At 35.7% G+C, this 8291-nt stretch overlaps 1 non-coding gene across 1 annotated transcript; it reads right to left on the reverse strand.

The window, feature by feature from the left end:
• Positions 1 to 7932: 7932 nt before the first annotated feature.
• On the reverse strand, positions 7933 to 8040 carry LOC112753540 (small nucleolar RNA R71). The gene has a single exon (XR_003177924.1). It is a non-coding gene; the product is annotated as a small nucleolar RNA R71 (small nucleolar RNA).
• Between the last annotated feature and the right edge of the window lie 251 nt (positions 8041 to 8291).

Here is an 8291-nt window from a genome sequence, read left to right on the forward strand (position 1 = left end):
ATTTGTACCTGTAACTGGTTTATGGATGAGTTCTCTTGGAGTAGTCGGCCTGGCCTTGAACCTACGTGCCTATGACTTCGTTTCTCAAGAAATACGTATAGCAGAAGATCCTAAATTTGAGACTTTCTACACCAAAAATATTCTTTTAAATGAAGATCCCTAAGCTCTCTCTTCTCTCTAGAATTAGAGTTCTTAGGGATATTTCCATCTTAGATCTAGGTCAATTTTCATGTTTTCATCTTATTTCCTTTATGAATTCTTGCTTCTACTAGTTCATTCTCTCAATTCTCTTGTTAATTTTACTTTTATGCCTCTTTTATGATGATGAACTTATGTTGGATTTGGATTTACTTTGATGCAATTTCATGATTGATGTTCTTTTTTTGTTGATTTGAGTTGTTGATTTACTTTTCTTGCAATTGGTAGTTGGTAGATTTATTATTCTTGCACTTTTACTATGCTTTCCTTGTACACCCACAAAGTGTTTGACAAAATGCTTGGTTGGACCTTAGAGTAGATTTTGAGCATTCATGGCTTGGAAAGAGTAATTAGGCAATCTTGAGTCATGAATACCCAACCCGTGTTGGTGATCTAGAGTTGTTAGCTAGTATTATTTCCATTAACTCTAATCTCTTGCTAATTCACTTAGTGAGTTGATTAGGACATTTGGATTGAGATTAACTAGTCGTATTAGACTTTCTTCGAATGCGAAGATAATATGATACCTTCTTCCATCATCGGGGATGACGTAATAGGATAAATTCTTGTTTATTATTGTGACATGATTTACTAGTCTTATTTGACATTCTCCCTATGTGAAGATGACATGATACCTTCTTCTGTTTGTTGGAGTTGACTAAATAAGATGAACTAATCATTGTATGACTAGGATAGAAAGCCTATGTTCTCAATTCTTGCCATGAATGTCTCTCTTTGTTAATTGGTCACTGCTAACCGCTTTTGGTCCCAAATCTTTGGGGTTGCTTTTTCCAATAAATTTTGGTTACATTTCTTTATGTTATTTGTACCTATAACTGGTTTATGGATGAGTTCTCTTGGAGTAGTCGGCCTGGCCTTGAACCTACGTGCCTATGACTTCGTTTCTCAAGAAATATGTGTAGCAGAAGATCCTAAATTTGAGACTTTCTACACCAAAAATATTCTTTTAAATGAAGATCCCTAAGCTCCCTCTTCTCTCTAGAATTAGAGTTCTTAGGGATATTTCCATCTTAGATCTAGGTCAATTTTCATGTTTTCTTCTTATTTCCTTTATGAATTCTTGCTTCTACTACTTCATTCTCTCAATTCTCTTGTTAATTTTACTTTTATGCCTCTTTTATGATGATGAACTTATGTTGGATTTGGATTTACTTTGATGCAATTTCATGATTGATGTTCTTTTATTGTTGATTTGAGTTGTTGATTTACTTTTCTTGCAATTGGTAGTTGGTAGATTTATTATTCTTGCACTTTTACTATGCTTTCCTTGTACACCCACAAAGTGTTTGACAAAATGCTTGGTTGGACCTTAGAGTAGATTTTGAGCATTCTTGGCTTGGAAAGAGTAATTAGGCAATCTTGAGTCATGAATACCCAATCCGTGTTGGTGATCTAGAGTTGTTAGCTAGTATTATTTCCATTAACTCTAATCTCTTGCTAATTCACTTAGTGAGTTGATTAGGACATTTGGATTGAGATTAGCTAGTCGTATTAGACTTTCTTCGAATGCGAAGATAATATGATACCTTCTTCCATCATCGAGGATGACGTAATAGGATAAATTCTTGTTTATTATTGTGACATGATTAACTAGTCTTGTTTGACATTCTCCCTATGTGAAGATGACATGATACCTTCTTCCGTTTGTTGGAGTTGACTAAATAAGATGAATTAATCATTGTATGACTAGGATAGAAAGCCTATGTTCTCAATTCTTGCCATGAATGTCTCTCTTTATTACTTGTCTTCTTTAAATACTTGCTTGATTTACCTTTGTTGTCCTTTACCTTATTATCACTTTTATCAATCAAGCCCCCTTGTTCTTCATAGGCGATAATTGACCACTTCATTGCAATTCTTTGTGAGACGACCCGAGGTTTAAATACTGCGGTTAATTCTTATTTTGGGTTTGTTCTTTGTGACAACCAATTTTTTGATGTGAGAATTGTTTGTTAGTTTGGAGCTATGCTTACAACGAAGTTCTTAATTCTATAAGAGAAATTATAGACCATCTAGCAAATCTCAATCATCAAATTAATGGCTCCATTGCCGGGAAATTGTAATGGTTCTATGTTATTGGCTATTGTATATATGTTAATATGCTTCCTTGTTAGTTTTTGCTTGCTTTAGGAGTTAGTTTTTATTAGTATTTGTTTTTGTTTTCTTTTATCACTATGAATTCTCACCCCTTTGGCCATGAGTTTGGTTCAAATTATGTTGTAGGAGATGGAATTTACAATGATAACATGCATTAAGGATTTGGAGATCAAAGGTTGGAGGAGCCCCAAGCTTATGAACAACCTTCTTGGCAACAACCTCCTTCCGAAACAAGTTTGACAAAAGTGCTTGGGAATATGACTACTCTCCTCATGGAGATGCGCAAGGACCAAAAAGCGTTTTATTCCTGCCAAGCCGTTCAAGCGTCACCCCAATGTAACTACTCTCTGGATTCTCATCGGTATAATCCTAGTCCTAATGCATACTAATCTAATGTATGTGACGATCCTTATTATGATTGTCAACCACAACCACCACATACATATGATCCCTTCTCTCAACGTGATTTTGAACCACCTTACTCACAAGCCCTTACCACCAAACACCTCCATATGACTCTAATCCTTATCCACCATACCAACCACCTTTTGAGCCATATGAACCATACATGAAACCACAACAATTCTAACATAATTACTCCCAAGAACCACCTCAATATGCACCATCTCCATACCCTTCCCAAGATGAACCACCTTCCAATTATGAATCCTTTTCCTAAAATGATGAACCCTCTCTTCCACCACCGCCTCCCAATGATGCCCTCACGCTAGAACTAAGAGATCTTGACTCTCAACTACAAAGGCAACAAGAGGGGACGAAAAAGGAGTTTAAGGAGCTAGAAGCCAAGATAGTTATCATAGCGGAAGCCGTTAGCAATATAGTCTCATCCCGCCTAAGCCTATGTAATCAAGGCACTCCCATTGTTGAATGTGGAGAAGTAATCCAGGAGCGTAGTAAGGGAGTGAGTTTGGAGCTTCAAGGTGAAAAAGATGAGTTGAAGCAAGGAGTGCAACAAGAGGAGGAAGTTGAGATAATTGATCCGGAAAAAGTGGTTGAAGAATTAGGAGATGTTGGAAGTCCATGGGGATGTGGAGTCATAGAGTCCTCTTCTAAGAAGCTTGACATTGATGTTGAGGAGGGTGTACAACCTCCAAGGCACATCATGGTGGAAAACTTTGAAGAGGTTGATCAAGAGATGGATTCAATCATTGATGAATTCTTATGTACAATTGAGTCCTTCCCCATTGAACTTGACATGGAGATTAAGGAAGAAGATACCTCACCTCCCATACCCTTGGTAAGCAATGGAGAAGAGATCAAACTGGAAGGAAGCTACCAAGAGGAGGAGGTTGAGCAAGAAGCAAGCTCCATCATTGAAGATGATTTCACACTAACCAATGAGTCTCTTGGAATTGATGAATCTCCCTCATTGTGCTATGAAATTGATTACAAGGAGGATCGTGCACAACCTCCGACACATGGTTTGAGCAATGAGAGGTGTATAGAAGAAGTTGGTTGATGAGCAGATAATTTATACACTTTTTGGCATTGTTTTTAGTATGTTTTTAGGGGGATCTAGTTACTTTTAGGGATTTTTTTATTAGTTTTTATGTTAAATTCACATTTCTGGACTTTACTATGAGTTTGTGTGTTTTTCTGTAATTTCAGGTATTTTCTGGCTGAAATTGAGGGACTTGAGCAAAAATCAGATTCAAAGGTTGAAGAAGGACTGCTGATGCTGTTGGATTCTGACCTCCCTGCACTCAAAGTGGATTTTCTGGAGTTACAAAACTCAAAATGGCGCGCTTCTAATTGCGTTGGAAAGTAGACATCCAGAGCTTTCCAGCAATATATAATAGTCCATACTTTGGCCGAGTTTAGATGACGCAAAAGGGCGTTGAACGCCAGTTCTACGCTGCAGTCTGGAGTTAAACGCCAGAAACACGTCACAAGCCAGAGTTGAACGCCAGAAATACGTTACAAACTGGCGTTCAACTCCAAGAATGACCTCTACACATGGAAAGCTAAAGCTCAGCCCAAGCACACACCAAGTGGGCCCCGGAAGTGGATTTATGCATCAATTACTTACTTTTGTAAACCCTAGTAACTAGTTTAGTATAAATAGGAATTTTTACTATTGTATTAGATATCTTATGATTTTTAGTTCATCTTAGGATCATATTGATCATGTTTTGGGGGCTGGCCATTCGGCCATGCCTGGACGTTTCACTTATGTATTTTCAAACGGTAGAGTTTCTGCACTCCATAGATTAAGGTGTGGAGCTCTGTTGTTCTTCATGAACTAATGCAAAGTACTACTGTTTTTCTATTCAATTCAACTTATTCCGCTTCTAAGATATTCATTCGCACTTCAACGTGAATGTGATGAACGTGACAATCATCATCATTCCCCCACGAACGCGTGCCTGGCAACCACTTCCGTTCCACCTTAGATTGGATGATTATCTCTTGGATCTCTTAATCAGAATCTTCGTGGTGTAAGCTAGATTGATGGTGGCATTCATGAGAATCCAGAAAGTCTAAACCTTGTCTGTGGTATTCCGAGTAGGATTCTGGGATTGAATGACTGTGACGAGCTTCAAACTCGTGAGTGCTGGGCGTAGTGACAGACATAAAAGGAGGGTGAATCCTATTCCAGTATGATCGAGAACCTCAGATGATTAGCCGTGCTGTGACAGAGCATTTGGACCATTTTCACAAGAGGATAGGATGTAGCCATTGACCACGGTGATGCCTCCAGACGATTAGCCAAGCAGTGACAGCGCATCGGACTATTTTCCAGAGAGGATGAAAAGTAGCCATTGACAATGGTGATGTCCTTACATAAAGCCAGCCATGGAAAGGAGTAGGACTGATTGGATGAAGACAGCAGGAAAGCAGAAGTTCAGAGGGACAAAAGCATCTCTAGACCTTTATCTGAAATTCTCACCAATGATATACATCAGTATTTCTATCATTATTTTGTATCTATTTATTATCAATTTTCGAAAACTCCATAATCAATTATTATCCGCCTGACTGAGATTTACAAGATGACCATAGCTTGCTTCATACCAACAATCTCCGTGGGATCGACCCTTACTCACGTAAGGTTTTATTACTTGGACGACCCAGTGCACCTGCTGGTTAGTTGTATCGAAGTTGTGAATAAAAAACGATTTATTAAGACGTGCGTACAGAGTTTTTGGCGCCGTTGCCTGAGATCACAATTTCGTGCACCAAGTTTTTGGCGCCGTTGCCGGGGATTGTTCGAGTTTGGACAACTGACGGTTCATCTTGTTGCTCAGATTAGGTAATTTTCTTTTTGTTTTATTTTCAAAAATTTTTCAAAAATCTTTCAAAAATTTTTCATTTGTTTTTGAAAAAAAAAAAGATTAAAAATTCTTTTCAAAAATTTTATTATGTTCTTCAGAATTTTTAAGAATGAATTCTAGTGTTTCATGATGATTTGTTGAATCCTGGCCGGCTGTAAGCCTTGTCTAATCTTTTGGACTGGGGTTTCAACTTATCATCACAAGAGCTTGTTGACTCTCACACACTTAGTTGCTCTATACATGGAAAGTATCAATATCTTCTAAAGCTTGACTGGCTATTAAGCCATGTCTAACCCTCAGATTGGAGCTTTAGACTAAGAGTACAAGATTCCTGAAATTCATATTAAAAATTTTGGAATCCTTATTTTCCTTTTTCAAATTAATTTTCAAAAAATACAAAAAAATTTATAAAATCATAAAAATAAAAAATATTTTGTGTTTCTTGTTTGAGTCTTGACTCAATTTTCAAGTTTGGTGTCAATTGCATGTTCATCTTGCATTTTTCGAAAATTGCATTCATGCATTGCATTCATCATGATCTTCAAGTTGTTCTTGGTAAACCTTCTTGATTGATCTTCATATTATATTGTTTTGTGTTGTATGTTGTTTTTCATATGCATTCTTGAATTCTTAGTGCCTGAGCATTAAAGATTTCTAAGTTTGGTGTCTTGCATGTTTTCTTTGCATTGAAAATTTTTCAAAAATATGTTCTTGATGTTCATCATGATCTTCATAGTGTTCTTGGTGTTCATCTTGACATTCATAGCATTCTTGCATGCATTCATTGTTTTGATCCAAAATTTTCATGCATTGCATCGTTTTTATGTTTTTCTCTCTCATCATTAAAAATTCAAAAATAAAAAAAAATATACCTTTCCTTTTTTCTCTCATAAATTTCGAAAATTTGGATTGACTTTTTTCAAAAATTTTTAAAATTCAATTGTTTCTTATGAGTCAAATCAAATTTTCAATTTAAAAATCTTATCTTTTTCAAAAATCAAATCTTTTTCATTTTTCTTATTTATTTTCGAAAATTATAAAAAAAATTTTCAAAAATCTTTTTCTTATTTTATCTCATAATTTTCGAAAATAACATCATCAATTAATGTTTTGATTCAAAAAATTTCAAGTTTGTTACTTACTTGTTAAGAAAGATTCAAACTTTAAAGTTCTAGAATCATATTTTGTGATTTCTTGTGAATCAAGTCATTAATTGTGATTTTAAAAATCAAATCTTTTTCAAAACTAATTTCAATCATATCTTTTCAAAAATGTCTTTTTATCTTATCTTTTTCAAAATCATATCTTTTTCAAAAATTTGATCTTAAAATATCTTTTCTAACTTCTTATCTTCTTATCTTTTCAAAATTGATTTTCAAATTTGTTTCAACTAACTAACTAACTTTTTGTTTGTTTCTTATCTTTTTCAAAACTACCTAACTAAATCTCTCTCTCTCTAATTTTTGAAAATATCTCCCTCTTTTTCAAAAATTCTTTTTAATTAATTAATTGTTTCAAAATTCAATTTTAATTTAATTCTTCTTTTAATTTTCGAAAATCACTAACCATTTTTCAAAAATAATTTTCGAAAATCCTTCTCTCTCATCTCCTTTTGTTTATTTATTCATCTACTAACATCTCTCCCTCACTCACCAAAAATCCGAACCCTCTTTCTCTCTGAGTTCAGATTTTCTCTTCTTCTTTTCTTCTACTCACATAAGGGAACCTCTATACCTGGGTAAAAAGGATCCCTATTATTATTATTTTTCTGTTCCCTCTTTTTCATATGAGCAGGAGCAAGGACAAGAATATTCTTATTGAAGCAGATCCAGAACCTGAAAGGACTCTGAAGAGGAAACTAAGAGAAGCTAAATTACAACAATCCAGCAAGCACCTTTCAGAAATTTTCGAACAAGAAGAGGAGATGGCAGCCGAAAATAATAATAATGCAAGGAGGATGCTTGGTGACTTTACTGCACCTAATTCCAATTTACATGGAAGAAGCATCTCCATCCCTACCATTGGAGCAAACAACTTTGAGCTGAAACCTCAATTAGTTTCTCTGATGCAGCAGAACTGCAAGTTTCATGGACTTCCATCTGAAGATCCTTTTCAGTTCTTAACTGAATTTTTGCAGATCTGTGATACTGTTAAGACTAATGGAGTAGATCCTGAAGTCTACAGGCTCATGCTTTTCCTTTTTGCTGTGAGAGACAGAGCTAGAATATGGTTGGACTGTCAACCTAAGGATAGCCTGAACTCTTGGGATAAGCTGGTCAAGGCTTTCTTAGCCAAGTTCTTTCCTCCTCAAAATCTGAGCAAGCTTAGAGTGGATGTTCAAACCTTCAGACAGAAAGAAGGTGAATCCCTCTATGAAACTTGGGAGAGATACAAGCAACTGACCAAAAAGTGTCCTTCTGACATGCTTTCAGAATGGACCACCCTGGATATATTCTATGATGGTCTGTCTGAATTAGCTAAAATGTCATTGGATACTTCTGCAGGTGGATCCATTCACCTAAAGAAAATACCTACAGAAGCTCAAGAACTCATTGACATGGTTGCTAATAACCAGTTCATGTACACTTCTGAAAGGAATCCTGTGAATAATGGGACGCCTCAGAAGAAGGGAGTTCTTGAAATTGATACTCTAAATGCCATATTGGCTCAGAATAAAAT

The sequence above is a fragment of the Arachis hypogaea genome, chromosome 15, assembly GCF_003086295.3.
Source record: "Arachis hypogaea cultivar Tifrunner chromosome 15, arahy.Tifrunner.gnm2.J5K5, whole genome shotgun sequence".
Classification (NCBI taxonomy): Eukaryota; Viridiplantae; Streptophyta; class Magnoliopsida; order Fabales; family Fabaceae; genus Arachis; species Arachis hypogaea.